At 38.7% G+C, this 26,504-nt stretch overlaps 1 protein-coding gene across 6 annotated transcripts in view; it reads right to left on the bottom strand.

The window, feature by feature from the left end:
- The window catches only part of PCBD2 (pterin-4 alpha-carbinolamine dehydratase 2), a 41,778-nt gene that overhangs the window by 2,762 nt on the left and 12,512 nt on the right, over positions 1–26,504 (bottom strand). The window contains exons 2-3 of one of the 6 annotated variants that reach the window (XM_070374373.1): positions 11,474–11,510; positions 9,605–9,691 (exon numbers count right to left, since the gene is read on the bottom strand). The exons of 4 other annotated variants lie outside the window; for them this stretch is intronic. The gene's annotated coding sequence lies outside the window, so the exon portion shown is untranslated. The remainder of the gene's footprint in view (positions 1–9,604; positions 9,692–11,473; positions 11,511–26,504) is intronic. One more of the 6 variants, XM_070374375.1, reaches the window with a different exon arrangement.

Genomic DNA, 26,504 nt, shown 5'->3' with positions numbered 1-26,504 from the left:
AGTCGAATGAGAAAGTTTGTTTTAACTATTAAAACAGAGTAAACCTGTACTAAATTATTATGAGAATTTTTACTCTGCTTGCTTCTAATGCCTTATTCTCATTTAGCTTTAGAAGATTTACAATCATATCACCACCCCTGAGAGACAGTAATACAGACATTAAGGACATGGATTTTTGAGCCAGGGAGCCAGGGATTCAAATCCCAATTCTATTACTCAATTGTCATGTGATTTAACTCTGAGCCTCAATTTTCTTCAGTAAAATGGGGATAATAATAAAAAGCTCATGTAATTATTTTAATTTTTTAAAAAGAGATGGGGATATAAAATTACTCAGCACAGCACCTGGCACAGAGTCAGAGATTACTAATGCACACAATGCTACCACTACAGCTTCTGGCCAAATGCACACCACAAACCTTACAAAACATAACGATAAGTAAAAAGCCCTCCCATTGTCTTGAGAACCTAAGATTCTAGTTGCTGTCTCTAGGAAGAATGGCCCTCGCATTTTCCCATGGGCCTTAAACAGAAACTGACACACATATATCAGACGAATAACACACTGTGGGATAACATTCTGAGGCACACTGACTGGGGAAAACTAGTGAATAATAAGAAATCAGGTGGCACAGTGGGTCACTGTCCAAGTTTTTAAGCCCTGTTGCCACAATTTCTTTGAACAAAGCCATCCAAAAAGGTCCAAAGTGATGCTTAGAATACTTTAACATTCCCAAGAGCCAAATGGACTGAATGAGTGTCTGATCTGAACATGGTCAGAAGTGATCCTCAAATCTCTGACCACCCAGCATGCTATCAGCATAGTAGCAAAATCTATTCCATCAAAAATATGACTTATAAGAGAACAGCCATATCATTAGAGGTATACTGATCAAAGAAAAAGCATCTACCCTATCTATATACAATGCTTAAAAGAAAAAAGGCACATCCAAAGATTCTCCAAATTTGCATTTTCCTTCCTTTTACATATTTCCCTTCAACTGTCACCTAATATTTACATTCAATAAAACATCACAAAGCCTAATAAACTATTTACACAGGATTTGCTCCTAATTCTTCCTTAGGAAAAGAATATTCAATCTTCTCTGGGAGCAAAAAGATAATTCCATAATTTTTCTTCCTTATAACAGAACCAAATAATCCTCCAAATATTTATTTTTAAATCTACAAATTAAAAACATCTATATCAGTACACATTCAAATTAAAGTAAAAGAATTTTTGCAAGGAAGTTAGATGAGTATGTAAGGAGAGGGAAAAAGAAAAACTTCAAAGGGGAATTCTGATTATCTGGAATATAATAAAGAAGGAATATGACTAAACAGCAGACTTGGCAAATCGTGAAAAGCATCTGTCTCTTCTTTCAAAGATTTATTTTTATAGCCGTAGCTACTTGTTACCAGGATGCCACTTGGAATCTAAAGGCCTTGAGCTAGCTAAATGCACAGGCTTTCTAAAACCATTCCATCAAAGAAAGTTGCTAACAGGCCAAGGCAGAATAGACACCAGCAATTAATAAGTTTAGAGAACAGGACTGAGAAAATGGACAGACGAACTAGAAATCAACTAGAGTCAATAAGAACTAGAAAATAGTAAGTACAGAAAATGAAGTATATTTAACTTATAGATAACTGTTGTCAATAAAAGAACAACTTAAAAAAAAAAAAGAAAGAAAAAAGAAAAACCCTGGAGATTTAATTCAAGAAAAACTTCCAAAAAGAAAAAATTTAAATCCATAGACTAAGAATTCATCCATTTCCATACATTCTAGTAAAGTTAATGAACTATGAAGATTTAAAGAATCCTTTTGGCATCTAGTCAAAAAGATCAATTCACCTATAATGATGAAAAGAATCTTACTGACTTTAAACTTCCACATATCAAATTCAACACACAAGCCAGAGGAGCAATGCCTATAACGACTTTAGGAAATCAAAGTGTGAAGAATTTTATACCCAGCTAAACCATTGCTTGAAATTAATGCAGAGGACATATGTTTTTTAAATGCAGTAACTCAGGGAATAATTTCCATTCACCCTTCTTGAGGAAATTTTTATTAAAGGATGAAATATATGTAACTAAGAGTTTAATGGAGAAACTATACCAAAAGTATTGGCAATGAGTAATAAATTCACTCAGCTCTAGAAATACATTTAAAACAACTGTGGGGGTTTATACTTACAGAATAAAATATAAATGTTATAAACTATTATTTTAATAGTTTTCCCTGGCAGTCCAGTGGTTAAGAATCTGCCTTGCAATGTAGCGGACACTGCTTCAACCCCTGGTCTGGGAACTAAGACCCCACATGTCATGGAGCAACTAAGTCCATATATCCCAGAGCCCATGCACCACAACCAGAGAGCCCATGCACCACAACAAAAGACCCCACATGCCACAACTAAGTGGAGAAGGCGATGGCAGCCCACTCCAGTACTCTTCCTGGAAAATCCCATGGATGGAGGAGTCTGGTAGGCTGCAGTGACTCAGTAGACTGAGTGACTTCACTTTCACTTTTCACTTTCATGCACTGGAGAAGGAAATGGCAACCCACTCCAGTGTTCTTGCCTGGAGAATCCCAGGGACGGGGGAGCCTGGTGGGCTGCTGTCTATGGGGTCGCACAGAGTCGGACACGACTGAAGCGACTTGGCAGCAGCAGCAGCAGCCATAACTAAGACCCAACATAGCCAAATAAATAAATATTTTAAAGAGTTGAAAGAAATAGAAATAGGGAAGGTAAATGAAAGTTTAAAAAAATCTTTAAAAGCTGAAATATCAAATGTTAAAGATACATGTATATTTAAAGGTGTAAAACATAAGCACTAGAACTAAAAAATAATATGTACTAAAACTGTATGGTAAAGGGATGAGAATGGGGAAGTAACTACAATTACAAGAAAAATTTTAAAACATACAAAAAATGATTTTTAAACAAAGTTGATACAAATAAACTTTAAAACATAAGATAGTTCTCTGAGACAGAAAAATGATCAAAATTGACTTTAGAAGAGAAAAAAATTAATTAAATAACTGTAAAAGAGAAATGTGTCTAAGAGTAACACCCAAATGTAACCCTTCCCAATCATTTCACAGAGGAATTCTACCAAACCTATATGGAACAGTTAACTCTAATACTGATTAAACTATTCCAGAGCAAAGAAAAAGAAGGATATTTCCAGATTACTTCCCTAACCTATAATAACAGTCTCCAAATTCTCACATAGATAGTACATAATAATGAAACTATAGATTTCATATTAATTGAAATCCTAATAAATAAAACTTTGAGTACACTGGAACAAAACACCATGAGCAAATAGGATTTTTTTCAAGAATGCAAGGATAGTTCAATATTGGGGACCTGTTAATATGATTTACCATACTAATAAGTCAAAAGAGAAAAATTATATATGACTTCTATAAATTCTAAAAAGATATTTGATACATTCAATATTTTTTATGCATGAAAACTCTTAATGAAATAAAAACATATGGGCTCCTTAAATGAGAGAATATATTCTCAGTTCAAAAGGCAACATCTTTCTTAACAAGGAAACACTGGAAGAATTCCCACCGAAGTAGAAAATAAACAAGACCCCACCCCCACAAAAGTCAATAGTCTTCTTATAAAAACAATGAATTAGCAAAGATACTATAAGAAAAGTTCCCACCTAAAATGGCACCAAAAATTATCTAAAAGTAAAGCTTAACAAGAAATGCATAAATTCTACATGCAGAAAACTTTAAACCACTACTTAAAAAAAGATTACTACATTAAATGTTTTTCTGTATGACAATAAAAATCAACAAACAAATTAAAAGACAAACAACAAACTTTATTTGCAGTACACATTTCCTCAGCATGTAGAGAGATCTGATGAATAAGAAAAAGACCAAACATGCAATTTTTTTTAATGGGTAAGGACATAATAGCTAACAGAAAAGAAATCAAATAGTTTTTAAACATAAAAATTGCCTAACCCCATATATGGAAGTACAAATTAAAACTAAGTTATTTGTCAATTTTATCTCAAAAAGTCAGGGTGTGGGGAACTAAGTTAAATCTCTTGTTTGGCAAAGATCAAAAAGTTTGATAATATTCTGCTAGTGAAGGTACAGGAGAAAAGGCACTTCCATATATTTTTGGTGAAAATAAATTAATACAATAATCACTATGGAAGAGAACATGACAAGATCAAAATTAAAAATGCCTATGCCCTTAGGAAAATAGGATTATGCCTTTCAGCCAAGCAATTCCACTTCTAGGAATTTTTCCTGCAGACATACCCATACAAAAATTACAAGAATGGTCACTGCAACACAGTCTTTAACAGTGACAGGGCTGAAAGAGCCACATGTCCATCAATAAAGAACTGACTAAACTATATTTCACGGTATATTTATTCACTGGAATACTACGTAGCCATTAAGAAGAAGGAGAAAACTATTTATCCTCTGACTAGAAATACCTCCAAGATATATTATTAAATAAGAAAAAAATGGGTAACAATAGTCTATAAGTTGTATGAAAAGGAAAGAAAAGAAACCACGTGAATTAACATCTCTGGAATGATATACATAAGGATCAGCTAACAGTGAGTGATGGGGGTTGGGGAGAGGGAGAACTGGATGGTTAAGAATCAGAAATAGGAAGAGGAAGAGGCTTACTATACTCTTTGGTCCCTTTTAACTTTTGAACCAATATATACATGACCTATTTTTAAAGCTGGGTAGGGAAAAAATGAGGAAACCATGCAAATGAAGGTCTCACTGTAAAGGGAACTGGGATCCTGCAATGTATGTAACCTGGTTCATATTAAAATATTTTGGCTCACATTAACTTCTTAACATATGCCTACCTGTTTAGGTGGGTTTTTAGTGCCAATTTACAGCATAGTTTGTCTATGAGCCATATTCTGTTGAGCCACGGCCATTTCAAACAAACATATGTCCAACAAATAGCATATAATGGCTGATAATGGTTTCAGTCTTTCCTCTATTGCAAATTACAAACATTTTATGAACAAGTCCATGAATGCATGATGAAGTATGACTTTTTAAGTCACTCTGCCATTTTAAGGAATGTAAGCATTACAATCACAGTAAATCGGGCCAATGGAGTTTGTCATTTGGAAATCTCCAAACCATCAGCAATTAAAAGATTTTTCCATGAACCCCCAAATCAAGTATTCTTTGGGAACCTTAATTTTTCTTAAAGTTCCTTTTGTTTCAGTTTACTCCATGAAAATATGAAAGACTATCAGATGCACAAAACTGAAACAAAACCCTGTATTGATCTGTGAAATGTTTAACAGCATCAGCTTCAGTCCAAATAACATGTATGATTTATTAAAGTTCTAAGACTTAACTTCTAGCACATATTTACAATATGAATCTGTCATTACTCAGAGCAATTCTCTTTGATATGTTCTTTAAGTCAGCTGCCTTTTATATTTTGATTATAGACTATTTTAATTACACACTAAAAAAGAACACATCTCCCACTAAGAAAATGAGCACCAGCAACTCCAAAGTAATTTCCCCAGTACAATCTCCATTAAGCCTCTAAATACTTCCTTTACTAATTCAATGAATTAGAACTCTATTGTTTATGAATCACCTTCATGTTTGTAGGCCTATAACCCTTTTTTTTTTTTAATAAAATACAATTGCTATGGAAGGAAACGATATTTATGTCTGATTAGAAATGAAAACACTATTACATAAATCAGTTCGGGCATTTCTTCACGTCTTGAAACATGATCGGCAATTTAGTCTAATTGGTGATCAAGGAAACTATCTTGTGATCAATTAAAGTAATTACCAGATTCCGGCAACACAACCTACCTTAATTTTAGCTAGAGTCTGCACTTCTTCAACTTTAATTAAAAATAATGAAAATTATTAAGCAAAATGCAGAGCAAGATCATTGCCAAGCACGCACATGTCACAGGACAGGACCTTCTCTTGGTGTTGATGACTGATCAACCACATAAACATTGCTTGGTACACCAAGGAAGGCATTCTTTGCCCTAGAATATGACTTCATGTCTCACAATGACTTTCTCTGAAAAACATGGGCAACTATTCTAGTTGCTGCAAAGAGAACACCAGATCTTAATCTGCAGGCAACAGAAGAATATTCTCAATTAACAACACAAGAAATGTGCAGAGCAGATCCAACCAAAGATGTATTTGATCATGTTTTTCTCCTCCAAACTGTCACTGGTATGTTGACACAGTGGTCAACTGCAGAAACTTCAGGGTCAGAGACCTAGGTTCAAGTCTAGCTCTTTTGTTCACTAGTTATTTGACCTCAGAGAAATTACTTAACATGTGAAATGAGCCTCAGTTTTCCCATATGTAAAAAGGCGACACCTCATGTAGCAGACTTTACAGTATGACAGGCATTCTACTAGGTGCTCAGTTAACGCTATTATTAATTATCATCACCACCAACACTTCAACATTATAGTGCCTAGACTCTGGAAGGGAAGGATTTCTTTTCAAACTCAGTACAAGAACAATAGAAAGACCAAAGAAATTCATCTTTGCAAGGCTGAGAAAACCAGCAACATATTTAAAACTATTTCTCTACGTGGGTACCCTCAAAAGAAGATTTCCAGTGGAACTGGCAATCTGTCAGGAAGCATCTTAGCCAAGCAGGTGACTCACATCTCCCTGAGAAGCCAAACGAAAGGCCTTACCTGAGGACCATTCCCTAGGCAGTCCAGCATGTGTGCGTCTGGGGCAGACAACCCCCACCAACACGGGGCCTCTAGTCTACCTGCCTTTTACATGAGCCACTGCAGAGCCCAACATTCCCAATAACCCACCCAAGAATATCCAACTCTGAAATTAAACCGGCTTCCCCAGGCTCTTAAGACAATGTCCACAAGCTACTGAATGAGCAGACGCTCTGCTGTGCCCTAGGCTGAATTAGTGCCCTTTCAGCTGTTGGTAATAAGTACACCACCTGTGAGAGAGCACATACTTCTAAATATTACCTTCGAAAGCTGTACTCACAGAACCATAATATTTTTAGAGCCTTAAAAATAAGTTCCTCAGTCACCTTTTTTTTGCAATAATCATAATATCTTAAACAGCCATTTGGAAAAAATAAGGCAGCTCTTTTAGCTAATTACACAGTACTACCTTCAATACATACCGTTAAATGAAAACACAAGGTACAAAACAGTTTTCTTTGCAGAATTAGGATTTATAATTACATTGGTAAACACCTCCTGAATTCCCAGGCTAGGGAGATGACTGTTTGACAGAGGTCCACTAGCATGAATCCACTCTTCTCAAGGCAGCGGAGATAAGCAACATAAACACCTGTACACACAATTTTACCTAAGAGCCCTTCGTTTCTGTTCTATTTTCAGTGAACGTTCTCTAACTACAATAGTTAGACTTCACACAGCTCTCTCTGTGCCAAAAAGACATTCTGACCAAGACGATCACTCACTGAGAATACTTTTTCCCTGAAAAGACACCATTCATTTCCGAATTCCTCTGCACGTATATTTAAATCATATGTCCCCATGTCATCAGTAGCTACTACTGGGCAGACAAACAGCTCAGTCTGATTAGTTTCCTCTAGAATTTCTCACAATCCATTAGTTTTGCTCTCCTGGAATCAGGAGAAACAATGGTTTCAAAATCACTCGAGAAGTCATTTACACCAAGTTCACCAACGTCAAAATAACTTTTGATGCCTTGCTGTTGACTGCTGCTATTCATTATTGCCAATCAATTGCTTCAGAAAAGTTCTTTTGGAGGTTTTCTTCCCTAATCTGCTGATAATCCATATTTGTTAGCTTTCAGGAGTCTTATAAAGGGCGAGTATGGCAAGGACTACCAAAGTTTTTGTTTTGTTTTAGCAACCCTTTGAGAATTACAATTTACACTCCTTTACACTGTGATCATCATAAAATTTATAAAAATTCAAATTTATATAGAAAAAATATCCCTAGGCTTCAATGTCATGCATCCAAACCATATATGGGGAGTATCTGGCCAAATACATTTTTTTTAATGGAATAATATGCAAAATAGCAGTTTATTCCCTATCTTTTCTTCTTTATAATCAACTGTTTCCTTTTAATAGATGCAACTAGTACTTACACGATATAATTCCAGTTTATATCTGATAGGAAACTTCCTTGCCTTATTTTTTATATATATGCACTTAATTTTAAAAAGAGAAAGAGAGAAAAGGTGAAAAGGTTTCTTTCTGCCCAAACTGGATGTGTTAAATTAATCTGAAAGTCAAGATCCAGTAACAATAACCAAAAGGGTAAAGGAAGAAAATAAGGGCTCAGGGCAAAAAGAACACCCGATCCCCCACCATCTGGGGGTGGGAGCACTCAAAAAGTATTTTAAAGAAACAAAGTAGTATCTAATCTGGCTTAATGGTACAGTAAATACATTTTCTACAAGCAGTATACATTTTGTAAAACAGTCTCATTCCACTTCACATCACAAAATATCCGATGGTATAAAAAGGTCTGTACAGCATCAGTGAATTCATACTTATCCTTTCTTTCACTATTTTTAAACAGAATCAAGTCTCCTTGTAAGAGTTTTTAAGTACAGTTTCAGCAACACTTGCCAATATTTTCTGTAGGAAAAATATATCACCCAACTATTCAAGCCCCATCAGACATCCTGATCATTCCACAGAGGACATCCAGTGATAGACGGCTGCAATGAATCACCGGGAGAAAACAGTCTGCCAGACCCACATCTCAGAAAACGATGCCAATCCTGAAGAAGCCGGTGCAGATAGAGACCATCCCATAAGTCGTCTGTATTTATTTGTTTCAAAGTGCACACACAGGTTATGAACTTGGAAAGGTCCATGAACTTGTCAGTCTTCAGACATTGAGCTGAAGCAAACCACAAGTATACTCGAGTTTATCCTCAATCTGTTATGATGAGGCTTAAGGAGAGCTCTATTCCTACCCTTATTGATGAAACTAGGGACTTTTTCAGTTTTATGTTCTAAACAGTATTACTAAAGAATTAAAAGAAAAATATCAAGGTCTGAGGCACAAAAAGTAGAAAAAACTTAGCACTTATCCTATTTTTGGCATCAAAAGATCACAAGGTCTGTTGGGGAGTCAGACGGTGGGGGGTGGGAGGGGGGCCCAGGTGTCATCATATTCCAAAAAGTTCTAACCCCAGCTCTGCCTCATTCTATGGCCTCAAGCAAATCCTTAATCTGTCTCACCTCTCCCAGTCTCTGTAAACCAGAGGCTCTACTACTTCTTAAGCTCACTCTCAGTGTAAGGAGGTCTGATAAGAACATGTAGAAAATGTGCTACTGTGGGACACTGAAAAAGCTCCAATTTGTTTAAATCCCACACCAAGTAATTTCATGCCATTTTTTTAATCTAGAAAATTTGTCCTGTGTGGCCAAATAAATTTAGATGCGTCCCGAATACAAACGAAAAACCGTTTCTTGTTTAAAATTCACAAATAAGGCGACTAACTCAGAAAACCAGTAATGAGAATTATTTAAAAGAATAAATGCTTACTTAAATCAATTCTTTTTGTAATATTCTTACATAAATTACCTTAACTTTAGTTGTTGATCAAGTACAGTTTTGAGGTTTGGGTTGGTTTTTGCCTTTTTTTTTTTTTTTTTACTAATCCACAAAGTCCTGAAAGGAAAAAAGAAAAAAAAGGTTTGTTTTCCTGGACGTATGTAAGTGGGAAAGTTTTTCTCCACCTTAGAGCAGGCTCCCATACAGTTCCACCCCAGAGCAGTTGCCTTCTCTGTGCAGGTGAAGGCTGGCAGGCAGGCAGCACACAGCAAAGCTTCATCTCTGCACCAAGACCTGCGCTCACGATCCCACTCACAATCACGTCAGAGGAAAGGACCACAAACTGGCTTTAAGACACGAGGACAAAGAAAGCATACGGATCCCGATGGAGTGAGAGCACTTCGCCATTTGATGCAACTGCTAAAGAGAATTTCTTCCCTTTTGTTTTTAAAAGTTTATTATTTCATACCTTATGCAAATCATACTTTATATATTAGGCAATAATATTTGAGAAATACTCAAGTCAAATTAAAGGCTTCAATAGCCTTGCCAAAAAGCACTGTGATTTTCCTATAAAAAAATTATTCCAATTTGTTGATCTTACATAGGATGAAACATACTGTAACAATCTTCATAATTTATGTCCTGTTGGGACACAATGATTTAAAGTAACATAATACAGAGCCGCATCATGGCTAATCTAAACCACCTGACCAGATAAACACCAGCTTCCCTTCTCTCTTCAGCAAGGGCATTTCTGTTTATTGTCATATCATTTCCTCATTCTAAGAACATGCAGAATAAATGCAGCCAACCTGCATTTCAGTGGAAGGCTGAGCTGGCCTTTCCCATGTCAGGAGGTTTGTGTGCACACAGGTACCAGTACAATGTCAAGGGCTTACAAGACACAAAACAATCCAAGAATTCCACCCTCAAAATCATTTACAGCGAAGCAAATATGGATTCATCCAGTACAATGTGGACCAGGTGTGGTGTTATAAACCACAATCTTTGGGCTTTTTTTTCCCCAATATATATAATGTCACTGAAGAGGTAATTCTTTAAAACAAATTATGTGGCTTACTATGAGCCAACTTTTTATAAATGCTTCAATCATGCCTCTTGCCATGCTCACAGGCACTCATGATCTGATTAACCGAAGTGAAATGCCCGCATTAACCAACGTCCTTCGGGGGTGAGGAATCTTGGTAGAGGAGAAAGACAAAGAGCCCTTATGGCACGAACCACAGCCATTTCTAGTACACAACTGCACAGGCAGATTTCAAATAGCAAGCTTTCTCCAGGGTCCCAATCCCTTCACCCTCCTCCCATAAGCAAACCTTACTGGGCAGAGTGAGGTTTTCAGGGGGACTTCAGGGAAGGGTTTAAATTTCAGTCATGAAAGAAAAAGTGCAGGAACACATGTGCATTCGGCAGATAACAATTCACTGAAAATATTTTAAATCAAAACAAAACGCCTGTCTGACCAAATTTTTATAAACTTGGTTAGGAAAGAGGAAAACAAACAATTGTTTAAGGGTGGTTTCAAATATTGCTTTCTGCTATTACTGAGAATTTTCAAAGCTTTCCATGCTCCATTGGAAACAGCTCTGCTTCACAAACTGTTCTGGTTGGTCCTGCCAAAGAAATGGTCTGATACACTTTATTACAAGTTGATCGATTTGCTTACCCAGGCAAATATATATAATTATCTTTGCCCATGAAGACCAGAGTAAAATAGGATTCTTCCACTGAAAGCAATGAGATTACTTAAACACAGCTGGGTAAGACAGCACTAGCAGATACTCAGCATCTGCATCCCAACCCCAGCTCCACTGAAGTCCACACTACATCCTAGTTTAAGTCCACCCGTTCCCGAATGTGCAGAAGCTAACCGACCTGACTAGCGCCATTTTTCAGTCTCAGCCACGCATATCTGCAGAGCAAAGGAGACAGCAAGTAGTTACATTTTTATCACAATCTGGAGCTTTTTGATTTGAGAAATTAAAGGGAAAATATCCTTTTGGAATATCGTTTTTCAGGCAATAGACATTTATAAAATAACGAGTTTAAACCTAACCTTTGCACATTTATAAACAAGTAAGGTAGCAAGTTACAAATCTGCAGTATCATGGATGACATTCCAAGTTAGTGCTCTCAACAGTGAATTTCGGTTAAAAGTGGATCTTTTCCACCCTAAAGTACTCAGTACGTGGACTGAGGCCCCACTTGTGCTCTATCTTGGCACCTTATGCACACCTTCCCCAGATTTCCAGAGCCACTTCAAAATCAGCTCCTACTGCTCTGAGGTCTTAAGGGCTTAGATCACTACAGATTTCACTGGCTTCATGTATGGGTGGGGTTCTTTAATGACAAACAGCCTTGCCACTGGGCTTATATGTGAATGTCTCCAAGTCCTGTCCTTCACACAATCCTGAACCTTAATTTTTTATTAATCTGTATACCAGAAGGTTGTCCCAGCAATTTCATTTTTAGATCTATACCTTAAGGACACTCTCACACCTGTCCACAAGGAAATAAAAGGATGCCTGTTAACAAAACTCACTGTAGTAATGAACATCAGAAAAAACAAATGTCCATCAATAGGGAAACAGATAAAGTGTGGTTAACTTATTCATATTTTAAAACTGTTTTGCAGAGGAAATGAACATTTTAAAAACACATCTACTGTAACAGAAGCATACAATGAGATGGAAAGAATATCAATCCAAGAATTCAGAACCTGTGTTCTAGACCCAGATCTTGAGCAAGCTACACGTCCTGCCTAGGCTGAGATTCCCCCATCTGGATACAGGGAGATGATGTGTACCAATCACACAGCACAGTGCCCTCACACACAAAGTGAAGTTCAACAAAAAAGAATATTAGCTAATTACAATATCGGCAGCATGCGATGGAATACTACTCAGCCATAAAAAAGAATTAAATAATGCCATTTGCAGCAGTATGGACAGACCTAGAGATTATCATACTAAGTGAAGAAAGAGAAAAATAAATATAATATTACTTAAATGTAAAATCTAAAATATGACACAAATGCTGCCATATTTAAAATAAAGTTTTTCCATGAAAAAAATAAAATAAGAACTTATCCACAGAACAGAAAGAGTCACAGTCATAGAGAACAGACCTGTGCTTGCCAAGGAGGAAGAGGGTCGGAGAGGGATGGATTGGGAGTTTGGGATTATGCAAACTAAATAGATGCAAACTATTACACAGAGAATGGATAAACAACAAGGTCTTACTGTATAGCCTAGGGAACTACATTCAATATCCTGTGACAAACTATAATGGAATATTTATGAAAAAGAAAGCATATATATGTATAACTGAGTCACTGTGCTGTACAGGAAAAATAGTGTGCCCTGTGGAAGGATCAATCCCCAGAGCAGACTTCTCTGGGACCTGAGGTCTTATCCTCAAATATTTCTCCCAGCCATGCATGTGACTGTGGGCACACCACCCAACCTTCTTTTTTTTTTTTTGGCCACACCGTATGACTTGTGAGATCTTAGTTTCCCAAAGCCCCTTGGCAGTGACAGCACAAACCACTGGGCCACCAGGAAAATTCCCACTACCCAACTTTCACACAGTTTCCAATCTGCCCAGGAGAGGACTCATTGAGGGGTAGAGAGAAGGCCCAGGAGTCAGCATACAAAAGAGCTCTCTCTGTTTTTGTTTTTAGTGCTTAGAAAACAGAGTACTGCTCTGAAATGATCTGCATCTTAAGTTTTCAAAATTATAATATCGGTAGAGTTTCATAATGAAGTTAAAGTCTCCATTACCCTCTTGGTTTGCCTAATCTTCTCCAAGCACCCAGTGGAAAACCTGGGGCCATGCCTACCTGGTAGTCTTACTGTATTCTTCATGGAAATCTTCAGAATTATGGCCAGTTGCAAATCCAGAGTTATAGTAAAACAAAAAAAAATACGCTCATCTGTAAATATGGGGGGTGGGCATGAGACCAGAAATAAACTGGGGGTGGTTCTGAGAGAAATGAGCAACGCCAACAGCCATCCTCCATGAGATTAACAGGGTCAGAGTTGCCAGAGCCTGAAACCCCAAGGCACAGAAAAGCATGCCTTACAATTTTTAGCCTGAATTCATTTTCTTTACAAAAAAAAAGTGTGCTACTTTAACGTTAAGTCTTATCTGGACTCACGCAGTATGTTATGGGAAAGTGCCTGAAAAGTCCTGTGATACAGAAAGACCCAGAAAGGAAAATGTACACTCCCCCTCCCGCTCAGCCTTAGATTCCTCTTGCAGGAGGAAGAGGGTGGACCAGGGCGGCAGGGCTCCTCCCACTTTGTGACTTGACAACCAGCATAAGGAGCTAAGTGCTATGTTCCCTGATGATTAACAAAACATAGAAAAGATTCTTCTCATTGCACAGACTGGGGTTTTCCTAGGCCAGCAACCATATTGTTTAGGAAGTGAGAGTTTGTTTCTTCATGGTAGTCAGGAAAGAACCTAGAGCTCTCTGTCTGGCATAAATGACCTATTTGGGAAGGCAGAAGCGATTTTACAAGCTCCAGTAAAACTTTACGGTAGTTAAGTGTTCAACTGATCTTTCGGTTTCATACATTGTGAGAGCAGACACCAAGTCACAAATACCTGTCTCAGCCTTTCACAGAGAATTTTGAACCTTCTTGTGTGTTTGTTTTTCTTATGAGTTTCTGTTTCCTTCCTTAGATGCACCGGAAGTTTTAGGCCTAGAGGTTGTGCTGACACATGGTAGATGCTGCACAGGATTTAAGTAGTCTCTGTGTTTTGGCAGACTGGGGCACTCTGCATCACTTTCTCCTGACTGCCTCAGATGTGGGTAAAACTCCTTTCAAAAATGGTAAAGGTTCCTATGACCCAGAAGATGACCCTCACATATTTAGGCATTAACAGGTTATGGACATAAGGTTCTAAAAATTTCAGAATCTCAAAAAAGAAGAAGAAACAAAAACCAAAACCTGAATATAAGAAAATCACCTGGCCACCTTCTTATTGTGTACCAGTTTCTAAGAAGGCAGGGCCATACTGATTAATGACAATGAAAAGACACACACATGCCTTTTTAGAAGGTTCAAGGTTGGTGTTTTCTCACAAAATTCAGTACTATTGAGTATTTTCTTCCAATATATTTCCTTTAAGCAGAAAATATGATTAGGTATATTCCAAATAAGTTTTTTGAAAGACTAAAAACATAATAATGAATTTAAGAAAAATCTGCTCACAAATCTGACAAGAGAGAAAATAAAAGTCAAATTATTGTAAATACAGGTAGGCTCTATTTTTAAAACTTTAAAAATTAAAGCTAAATAAAGAGATTTTTTTTTCTTTTTGTTGCAACACCTTTGTTTTGCCACTTGTAACTTTATGAGTTAGTAAGAAATGACTTTGTTTACATCAAAACAAATGGGGAATAGTTTGGGTTTTGCAATTTTTAAAAGTTGGTAATAAGTTCCTTTAAAAGCACTCTAAATATACATATGTGTGTGTGTGTGTGTGTGTATATATTAAAGTAATTAAAACTTCCAAACAAAATGTTTGAATTTCAGACAGCATTTAAATATCCTTGAGTTCACAGCCTCCTAACCCTATTCCTTCCCCCTCCGCCCCACAGTACCTCCACTCAGCACCACTTTTCTGCCTCTACCCTCACACAGAAATGAGTCAAAGGTTAATTTCCAGTCTAAGTCAAATTCTAATCCAATGTGCTCCCAAAGTACCCCACCCAACACACAAAACTACCATGCAAACAGTCTTCTCCAAAGTGGGAGGTTCACGAGAGGGTGACAAACACTCGAAAGAGAGTGAAAATCAGCTATAAAACTCCAAAATCCCACTGATACCCACTCCCTACTATACATAAAATGGTCAGTTCAGGGAAAAACCTACTTCTGTATCTCTCTATTGCCATTTCTTAGTGAGAAAATGACTTTTGAAAGCTAGTCAAAGAACCACGAAAGACAAGGCTGACAGCCACCTCTGATTTCACTCTGGCGCCCAGCATCTACGGCAGTAGTGATGGAGCTCGAAGCATTCCTGGCGATCAGCACCAAAAGGCAGCGACATCACAGGCATGAGTGCTCCAGGAACTGCAGACCAGAATCAAAACCTCGAACCCTACACTCAAGAGCTAAAACGTTTCCTCATGTGAGCAAGAGAACCACCACTAACAATCTTTGGAAATAATATTTGAGTCTTGGCTCAACTGGATAATTTTGTTCTGCACCAAAACCGTTCAAATTCCCAAAGTCTACGAGCAGATTCATACTAATTTCAAGACACAGTTTCCTTCCAAACCCAATGAAATGAAAGGCAAAAACCAGCAAAAGGAAAAAAAAAACAAAACATAAGATGGCTTGCCATTTTATGAAAAACAAATGAAGAATTACATTCACATCACACTGATAAACTGAGAGGCTGCCAGTGGTTTTCAGGGCAGATGTAACATTTTAACAAATGTGATTGTTTGTGAACGAAATAATTCTGATCAAAAACTTAATTGCAGCCAAAGTGAGCCCTGCGCTGTGTCACCATAATCCATTCTGACAGGAAGCAGTGAGTGGAGATTCCTACTGTGAACGGAGCACATGTGAAAGGTCAGCTTTGGCCTGGAACTTCAAAACCGTTAACGTGTAAAACAGTGTGCATTAGAGCCCGGAACGGCTAACCACTGGATTAGCGGATGTCCGCTATGTGGGTCTGATGTGCTTTTGGCAGGTAATGGTTAATTTGTAAATAGGCAATGTATTATAACTTTCTTCTTTGCCTCTTCCCAACATTTACCAGCAGAACTCACTCTTAATTACAGACTCAGAATATTACAAAATTAGATTTATAGCATGGTCTCATTATAACAAAGTTCTTGTTTGTGAAATGAAACTTATTTTTAATAATTTATGAAGGAAAAGTTACATGCATTTTTTAAATGATGAATGAAAACTTTTTTCATGTAAAATGAATATATCTGTTCACCAATAGCAACTGTATTATAAAAGCCAAAATTTGCCAAATGAGGATTTCATTATAAGAAATGGATAATTTACTCACATATTATAATCTGAAAAACCAATTACATGATACTATTTTGCATGGCTTAAAAAAATTCTGAATAAAAAAGCAGTTAATAACAGTTTTCATTTTCCAATGAGCTGTTACTTATGAAAGAACCAAGCTAAATATTGCCTTATAAACCAATGCATATGAAAGTACTTTATATATATTTAATGCTATAAAACCGGTTCATTTGGCTTTAAATTAGCCATTTCTCTCATATATAAACCACTTAAAGGTAATATGGCATTAATGAGTGAGAAAAGTCGACACTGTGCACTTCCTTGATTATTTTAGGATTTAATTCATTTCTGAGTTGAGGAGAAACAGCACTTCTCAATGAAAACAAGTAGGTCTTCTACAATAAGTTTTATTTCTATTCTCAAAATCAGCCTTCTAAAGCTACATCTCTGGCCATTGGACAGATGCAGCTCCTGGGCCCTCTGCAGACTAAATACAGAAATCTTGAAGATGGCTACATGGCAAGGGTAGCCTCATCACCAGCAACCTCATGATTCCTATCCCCTTGAGAATGTCCACAGAAACCTTTAGAAACAAAATCATACATGTGCTACTAACTGCAATGGAAGGCTGAGAACATGGTCAGCAAAACAAGTTACCAAATTATGTTTCTGCTTTCCATACTGGATCTGAAAACAAAACCTTCAACATACTTAGAAGATTCAGAATCTCCCTAATACTCTGCTTCTGAAAGTATGGACTGTGTACATTTACCAACCACCTTCCTAGACTCTAGCCCTTCAAGGACCTTACAGTGTGGTGGAAGAGGGCAGACAATCAACCATAAAGACCTGGCAGGAAGTAAAGGAGGTAGGGAGGAAGCAATCGAGAGAGGCTGTGTGAGTGAGCGGTGCTGGGCATCATACCCATTTTACCCTCCTCTCCACAGACACAACAGCAATCCACATTCCTAAGTAGAGCACCTAAGTCACCATAGGAGCTAAATTTATCCCAAGTACAAAACTTAAAAAAGAGATGTGTAATTCACACATAAAAAAATATTTCCGAATTGGTCATTAAGGTATTTTCTTATACTGTTATGTGATTGACTACACCTGGTAACACACTAAATATATATAATTTTATCTTCACTCCTAATCATTTTTTCCATCACCACAACCTTTTCAGCATAATAATTCTTGGCCACCATTCCACTTCCTTGGTGAGGCTCAGGCTCAAAGAAGCTCATGGACTTCCCTCCGGAAAGGTTACCAACAGAGCAGAAACTGCCCCTGCACTGTTTCAACTTAAAATGGGCACGCCCACCCAGGGACACGCCCACTCACGGACACGCCCACTCACGGACACGCCCACTCAGGGACCCCTGTGCCCAGGTGCTTTCACCACACCTGCAATCCATGCTTAGGATTCTCTCACTCAGGAGCAAGATTAGTACTAAGGCAATTACAACTATTGATTCCGAAAGAGATGTTGCTTATTTCTTAATTGGCTTATGTTTGTTTACAAGTCTTAAAAACAAATGTCCAGAAGGCTGAACTTACACTTTAATTCACAAACACAAAGAAATATGTTGTTACGGGTTTCTTTTTAAGGACCCATGTTCAAATGGGAGGACACTAAAGAAATTCATCATTCAATTCTTATTTGTAGGAGCAGATTCTCTGTAACCTGTAAATTATTTTGATTTACAGTGAATCATTATTGTATTCATAAATGCTGGAAAGTTGGTGAACAACATGATATAATGACACCCCAAAATAATTTTATAACTGCAGGTGTGCAAATCATAACATGTGGGAGATGACTCAAAGGATAATGGGGAATAAAACAGTTTAGGAAGGGTCACATAAAGAAGGGAAAGAAGCGAGGGCATGTACCGCAATTTTCCAAGATGTCTTTAAGACCAAACTACTCGTTTAGAGGCAGATGCAGTGGAGCAGAGTCCGCACGGGCACCAGAGTCAACAGTTATATTTAAACAAGCAAAGGCAAAATACTCCATAATTTACAACAAGCCAATCACATTGCTCATTCTTTTGAGGTTAAATGCTACTGACATAAGCTACACCTGAATCCAATCAGCGCAGAGACGCTGAGAAGATTCACACGAAAGGACTAAATTTGTCACAAATGGGTTGGTTTCCGATCTTAATGTAGCCAAGTTGCTTTACTCTGACCTCCATTGAACAAATCAACTTAATGGGCACTAGGAGTGCTATAAAACTTAACAATGGAGTGATTTTTAACTTTTAAAATATAGTTATGAAGCAAAATGTTGGATAGCTTCTACAATACTGGAAATCAAATTAAATCTAGATGTTTTTTAACAGTCTTGACAGATATAATCCTAGTTACCATGTAAATTTATGGTAAGCTGCTGTGATATTAGCCACAGGTGCTACTTTTAATATATGAGCCGCATCTGGCTGGGAATAGAATTTCTCAGAGGACTGAAAATGACCTCACTATCAGACAATGGAAGGGAAAAAAACAAGACCACTGTGGCATATAAAAAGCTGAAGATGTGGTCCACAACTAAATATTTCACATAAAATTCATTTTAACTCTGCAGTTGTAGGTTAAAAGATATTATGCTTTCAATATTTAAGAGGCGTAGATATATTTCAACCAAATAGCCAAAAGATTAAGAATGTAAGACAGTTATGAATACCCTGGCTACGTATACAATACTAGTGTTCCATCCTTTGATCAATGTTGGGGAAAATGATGCACTAAGACTTGAAAAGAAAATTCTTTCATGGTTCCCAAGCACACAACATGAGTAGACACCACTAGGCACACCAAACCAAGACGTAACAACTACTGATCTCTAAGTGCCTGGCCAACATCACTGGTTGGGCTTTTAAAGTTCTTTGGAGCCATTCATAACGTCCAAGAAAACATTTTCATCAGGTGAAATTTTAAAAAATCATTACAAGTAATCACTATTTCAAGTCTGAGAACCAGCAATATCACTACAGACAAATACAAAGAGAAAACATAAGTTTCTCTTACATACTCAATTCAAAAATAAAAAGAATATGTATAAAATATACAATTGTTCCCTTTTAAGAAACCCTTTCTGAACCACTCAAAAGCCATCATTTGCCAGAGAACTGGCAAGTGTGGAAATGTGATAGAGGATTTACAAAGATTTAATTTCCTATGAAATAACTCTTCCCGAATTACACAAGCCTTCTTTATCTGAAAAAAAAAAAAAATCTCTAAAAGAGAAATATTTCTATGAAAATATTCCCTACCCCATTGCCCTAAGCTGTGAGAATGTTAGCTATAAAGCCCTATAACGAAACATTTTCCTTCTGACCTTCTCAAGTAACTTGAAGGGCTTGATTTTTTAGCTTCAACAGGTCAATGCAATCTAGATGATGACTTCCATTTACTTTAACAAATAAATGGATCTATGCCAGATTTCAGTGGGCATGAAGATCCTGGGTATCATAAGCAAGAAGAACCTGGTATGATACGCTTGTGATAAATGGACAGCATTTATTAATATATGGAGCATTTAGAAAAGGTAGGCTCACCAAGTCTCATCTGTGCTACGAGGTTAGTTATGATAGAAAGGCACTGGTTAAATTAAACAGGGCCTTTCTGTTCAATGGAATACTCTATATACCCCACCATTAAAAATCATGAAGCAAAATATTTTACTGACAGGAAAAAATGTTCACCATGTATGAAGTAGAAAAAAAGTGACTGAGAAAAGTGTCCACAATATGACTCAAAATATATATATATAAACATATGTACATACATAGGAAATTCCCTCATAGCTCAGTTGGTAAAGAATCTGCCTGAAATATAGGAGACCCAGGTTCAATTCCTGGGTGGGAAAGATCCCCTGGAGAAGGAAATGGCAACCCACTCCCATATTCTTGCCTGGAGAATCCCATGGACAGAGGAGCCTGGTGGGCTACAGTCCATGTGGTCGCAAGAGTCGGCCACAACTTAGTGACTAAACCACCACCATGTACATACATGTATACTCACAAAATACGTGTTCACGCATATTGCTTCGTAAGTGGGCAAAAGACAGATTTTTCTTCTTGGTACTTTACTGTGTTTTCCAAGTTACAAAACATACTATGCAATCAGGAAAAAAAAAAAAGTATTTATTAATAAGCTAAACAGACCACACAAACCTAACAGGGTGCTATCGTTCCCGTAAGAGAGAGTGGCCTGGTTAATCTCTGTGGGATATGAGGAATCCACAAACGTTAAACCCTTCTATTTAAAGCTTACAGTTTTAAACAAATAAGAAGATGGAAGAGACTCATTTTCAAGCTTACATAACAGAATCATAGATGAAGACATTTAGAATTACAATGGCCCTCTCTTCTACACATCTGTATCCACAGCTGAATGGTCAGAAAGCTGGCATCTCTCAATGCAGAAGTGTGTCTTCTCTGTGCAGAGTTCTAATTTACAAAGTTAAGTTTTTAGAGGCTCTCTGCAGACATTCTATCTGAATGTGACTTTCTCCTCCAAGTAGAAGTTGACCCCCAATCTACAACTGACTTAGGACAAGTAACTGGTCAATCAACTAATGCTTTCAGGACAGGGCATGCAGAACCATGTAGCAATTTACAGGTCAAATTCCTATCAGTAGCCACCTACCCTCTCCTTTAAAATATGCAAAGAACACATCGCCTCTTTGAAGCCCTCCAAAACAAACACCATTCCTTAAATATAACAAAGAAACAGACTCAATTTTGAACAGTTAAGTTGTTCATTCAAAGGTCTAGGATGTTCCTAAATAGAATAGCATCCATATCTTGAATTATTCCACAATCCTTCAAAACACAGACTTGGGTTAGAAAAGAGCTGTGGCCTTAGAGTAAGTAAGAAGCAGGGCCTTGGAAGGACGGCTCATTGCTGCTTCCTCTGTGAGTCTGAGCAGCTTCCTTCCTACCACTCCTCAACTTGGCTTCCTAATACCCAAACTCACAAGGCTGCTGGGAAGCTTCAATGAAACCACCTACGTTATTTCCCAGGTCACCCAACAATGAGCTACTAATGCCTAGAAAACACTCACTGGTTCGTAAAATACTTTGTGACTCTCCAAACTGTCAGAAAGAAAACTGACTTGGCTGCATTTCAGGTAAATAATGCAATATTAGAATTACCTATCAATATTAAGAAAGACCTTAAAGTAACATTTTTATATCAAAAAATGTTTACATTAAAAATATATCAAATTTTTAGGGCTGGGTGGGGATTGGCTGGAGGCGCGGTAATTCAGCGGTTTCAAAAAAAATAAATAAATAAAATAAAATAAAAACATATCAAATTTTTAAAACTTTTCTATCTGGAAGACCACCAAGTTACGATTTAAAAAAAAAAAAGAAAGAAAGAAAAGAAAGTCAGCCAAGAGGGCTGAACCAGTGGCTACAGAAAAGGAAAGGGATCTGAGATTAAAAGAACTGTCTGGAAACAGAAATGAGTGCCTAATTGATAACAGGTAAAAGGCCTTCAGCAGTGTGACATCTGTAGTCTTGGAAGAACCTGCCATGGTCCCTCAGGACACCAAGATTTATAAAAGTCTGGGTGTGTGTGGCTGAACTGTGGAGCCAAAATATCAAGTGCCAACCCCAGCCATTCCTCATTGGAGGTGATTTACTAGAGATGCCACAAGTGGCCTGTTTCTTTCTCCAACACTTTTAAACTGCCCGCAGAACAAAGGCACACATCAGTGCTGTTCTGCTGGGAAGGGCGCAATGGCCCTAAAGAGCATCCCATCATACACAGCAACTTAGGCGCCAATAAGTTGGTCACCGTTCAGAAACATCTGTGTCTAGGAGTAAGGAATGAGAAGTCCCTGGTGAGAGTTTTAGGTAATAACCTGTAGAAGACAAAAAGATAAAAAACACTATGTTCCCCTGAGGCTAAGGGCACTGACCAGGGTCACCTATATGAGCCCAATCAAGGGGCTTCATGGATTCAAAATACCTAGACGATACAGGGAGGACACTGTGGGAGAAGTTCACAAGCGCACCCCAAGCCTTGGCCCTCAAGGTACTTACTTACACGTGAGACGCACAGAGACAAAGCTAAGTCGTCGCATTCTTCTGTTACATGATCTAAGCTGCACTTACATCCTAATTCTGCCACTGGTTCTCTGTCAGCTTCACCCCTAGGCCTCATTTGCTTCATCCCTTTCAGTGCTAATGTTCACAGGTTGAATATCAAACAAGGCTGAAAGAAAATCACAAACAAATAAGACCATGCAAGGGCTGAATTACAAACAGAAAGAACAGACAGGAGACTAACATTTGTGGCTACAAAGACGTATATAAGGCACGTGGGCTTCACTTCCTCTGCAGGCTGGCCTGCACCCCCCCACCCTATCTGAATCATCCTTCTGATGGCCACGAATGACTCCAGTCTGCTTCATTTGTGATAATCTTTCAGAACTCACCTTACTTGGAGTGTTGGCAGAGCGGATTCCACTCTCCCTTTTAAAACACCGTCTTCCTTTGGATTCTGTGTACAACACTGGCCTGACTGTCTTCCTATTTCACTATAAAGTCTTTCTCAGTGATCTGCAAGCACCTCCTCTTCTATCCAACCCCTTAATGGATTGAGTTCTGAGTCCTCGCCTCTTCTCACACTACAGTTTCTGCCTGGGTGACCTCATCTATTATATTGGCTTGGTTCCATACACATCTATGTCTCCCCAGTTATCTACAACCCAGACATAAAGCTACCTTCTTGGAGGTGATTTAGGGATGTCTCATAGCAACTTACACTTAACAATATCCAAACCAGAAACCTTGATCCCCGCACCCAAATCCTGTTCCTTTGCCACACTTACCCAACTCAGTAAATGTCACTTCTGACCACTCACTTCCTCAGGTCCTTAACCTGAAAGTCATTCTTAAAATCCCCTGCTCTTCTTCCTCACCACCCATCACCATTCCTCCCTACTCAGGGAAACGTGGGTTTTCTCTTGATATTTTTATGCCCTGCAAGAGTTGTGTATGGCATCATTGGTTCCTGCTCATGTAAAGAATGGAAAGCAGCTCCAGCCTCCAGACCTTTCTGCTTCCCTCCATCACTCCCCAGTCCACCATCTCCTGCTGTGTCCACCAAGCGAAGATGCCTCACCTGGACGAATGCAACAGCCTCCTTGCTGTTCCCCTCGTGTGACTCTTGCCGCCTTCTGCGTCCACTTCACCCTCTAGGTCCCCACAGTCTGCCCACTGTCCATTACACTGCACCCTCACCCTTCCTGTCGCCTTTCTGTGCGGCCACCACGTCCTATGTACATGAATGTCTTGGCTGATGCTCTAAGAACACCGATGATGCCAAAGAGATGCAAACACCAGGTTCTTACTAGACTGTGCTCCAAAGTCATCGTCCAGTTTCTAAGAGTAGTAAGGAAGAATGGTTACACTGGCAAATTTGAAATCACTGATGATCAGAGAGCTGGGAAAATCGTTGTTAACCCCACAGACAGGTTAAACAAGTGTAGAGTCATCAGTCCCAGATTTGACGTGAAGCTCGAAGACCTAAAAATATGGCAGACTGCCCATTTGGTTTCCTTACGCTGACAACCTCAGCTGGCATCATAAGAAGCAAAACAAAAACAAAGGAAAGAAAATTCTGATATTCTTTTCCTAGGGATGCAATACACACGTGCAAATAAAATACCAAATGGACAAAGGAATAAAAAGAAAAAGAAAATGCATCAACTTATTGGTTCCTTAAAGAGGTCTTCCCTGACAGCTCTCCTCCAGCTGAATTTGGGTTTCCCATTTTCCTCTCCCACATTTTTCTCTTTTCTGCAGGAGAGGTGGTATCCACACTAATAAACTGATGCAGGGATTGACTAGCTCAAAGCCCAACTCCACTGTGGGGCCTTGGGCAAGTTCCTTAATCTAAACTTTCATATCCTTATCTGTAAAATGAGTCAAATGTTCTCTGTGAATATAGGGATTTGTGAGGATTAAATGAGTAAATACGTGTGAAGTCCTCACCACGTAGGTCCTGGCCCAAAGTCTGAGTGTTCATTAAGCATTAACTATTAGGATGTTCCTTCATGGCACTTATCACAATGGGCAATTCTATATGCACTATTTTCTTTGATTATGCTCTCTCTCCCCCTACTATACTGTAAGCACCACGGAAATAGGGGAAACACCTGCTCTGCTCACCAAAGCACCTCTGTGTCCAGCACAGTGCCGGCCTACAGTAAGTGCACAGTAACTGTTTATTAGTGTTGAGTGCATAAGATTAAAAAAAAACAAAAACCTTTCTCAAAATGTGTAGCATGTGGTCAGACGGGGACACGATAGGCGTAGGTGAGATGCAGTGTAGGAGGGGGAAGAACAGCTTAGATCAGGAAAGAAATGAACCGAAACATTCAGGGAGGGAGCTCTGGCTCCACTATGGACACTACTGTTCCTACTCCCCCATCCCTGCTTTCCCCACTTCTTCAGTGGAGGGCATGACTAGGATGACTCAGGTACCTCACCGTTCTAACCTCTAACTAACAGACTCAAGAGGTAAGGTTAGGGACGGCAGGTGGCTTTGAAATCCTCTGAGAAGATGATGTCCTAGAAAACCTAACAGGAAGGAACTGGGATTTTCTGAGCAGAGACCAACTTGGTTACAGTGAAGCAGCACGAAAGCCAATGAAGGCAGAGGGCCTAGAGACAAAAAGGCGTCAGGAAAAAGCCATGGCCTCCAGGAGAGGAAGGCGCAGGGGAGGTGCACCCAGACGGGAAGCACAGTCAGGCCGGTCCCTGGTGACTGACTGCCAAGCCAACTCTTCAGTTTCAGGCCTGGGGGCTTGAGAGAATGGTGGTCCAGCTGAGACAAACAAACAGGTCTCTTTGAGGAAATTTCCCTGTAGGAAAGACAGAAAGCTAAGAGTTTGCTTACAGAGATGTTAAACCTGAGGCAATGCTCAAAGAGGGAGAGAGTGCCACAAGGACCCTCCTTGCCAGCCTTCAGCCCAGCTCACCGCCCCCACATGTCACAGTAAGATGTGCCCTCTTGCTCCTCGTCCTGACCTATGCCACCTGCCGACCCCTCCCCCGTAACTCCTGCCCTCTATAAAACCTCTCAGATTTATTAAACCCCCACCCCCGCTCCAGGCAGGCTTCCTGGATTACACCTCTTTCAGCATCTTAGTATTTCATATTTTAGTGCCTGGTTAGCACGCAGTTTAAAAGATCAACTATCCATATCTTATACAAGTCAGATGTTCCACCTCCACAACAAAACTGGCAACACTTCTGGGCAGGGACAAAATCAGGTATTTCTTCTGCATCTTCCTCCTTCCAGGCCTTGGGCCTAGACAGTGCCAGTCTTTCAGTGGGTGCCAGCCCAGAAATCTCGCTACACTCACTGATCCTGCCGGAGACAGGCCTTCTGGCTCTCAGTGGGGAGACCATGTGGCACCCAGCCCCAACTGGGCCTGCTTCGGGCACATGGTGCATGTCCATGGCCAGGGTTGTGGTGGCAAGGACAAGGCGTTCAAGCCAGTTTGATGAATGATATAGCAGAAGGCCACAATCCTGCCTTACCAGCTGAGAGCACAGGAGTAAACTGATTCATTAGTAGCATTTGCTATTTTGTTAAAACTGATTTTAACAATACAATTAAACTATGCAAATAAACGTAAAGGTCTCCTTTAAATCATTTTCCATAACCTCCGATTGCTCAACAGTGATATCTGGGCTGCTCCCACACAAGTACAGCTTTGTTTGTTCTAGCTGGTGAACAGTCCGTTTCTCAGGGAAGTATTGTCAAATCCATTTAAGGCAGAAAAGTAATCCAACAGACAATCCTTGGAAAACAAGGAAAACACAGAAGAAATAAAAAAAAAAAAAACACCTTTCTATACCAGA

This window comes from Bos mutus, chromosome 7 (genome assembly GCF_027580195.1).
Source record: "Bos mutus isolate GX-2022 chromosome 7, NWIPB_WYAK_1.1, whole genome shotgun sequence".
NCBI lineage: Eukaryota > Metazoa > Chordata > Mammalia > Artiodactyla > Bovidae > Bos > Bos mutus.
This window is presented reverse-complemented; position numbering and strand designations above follow the sequence as displayed.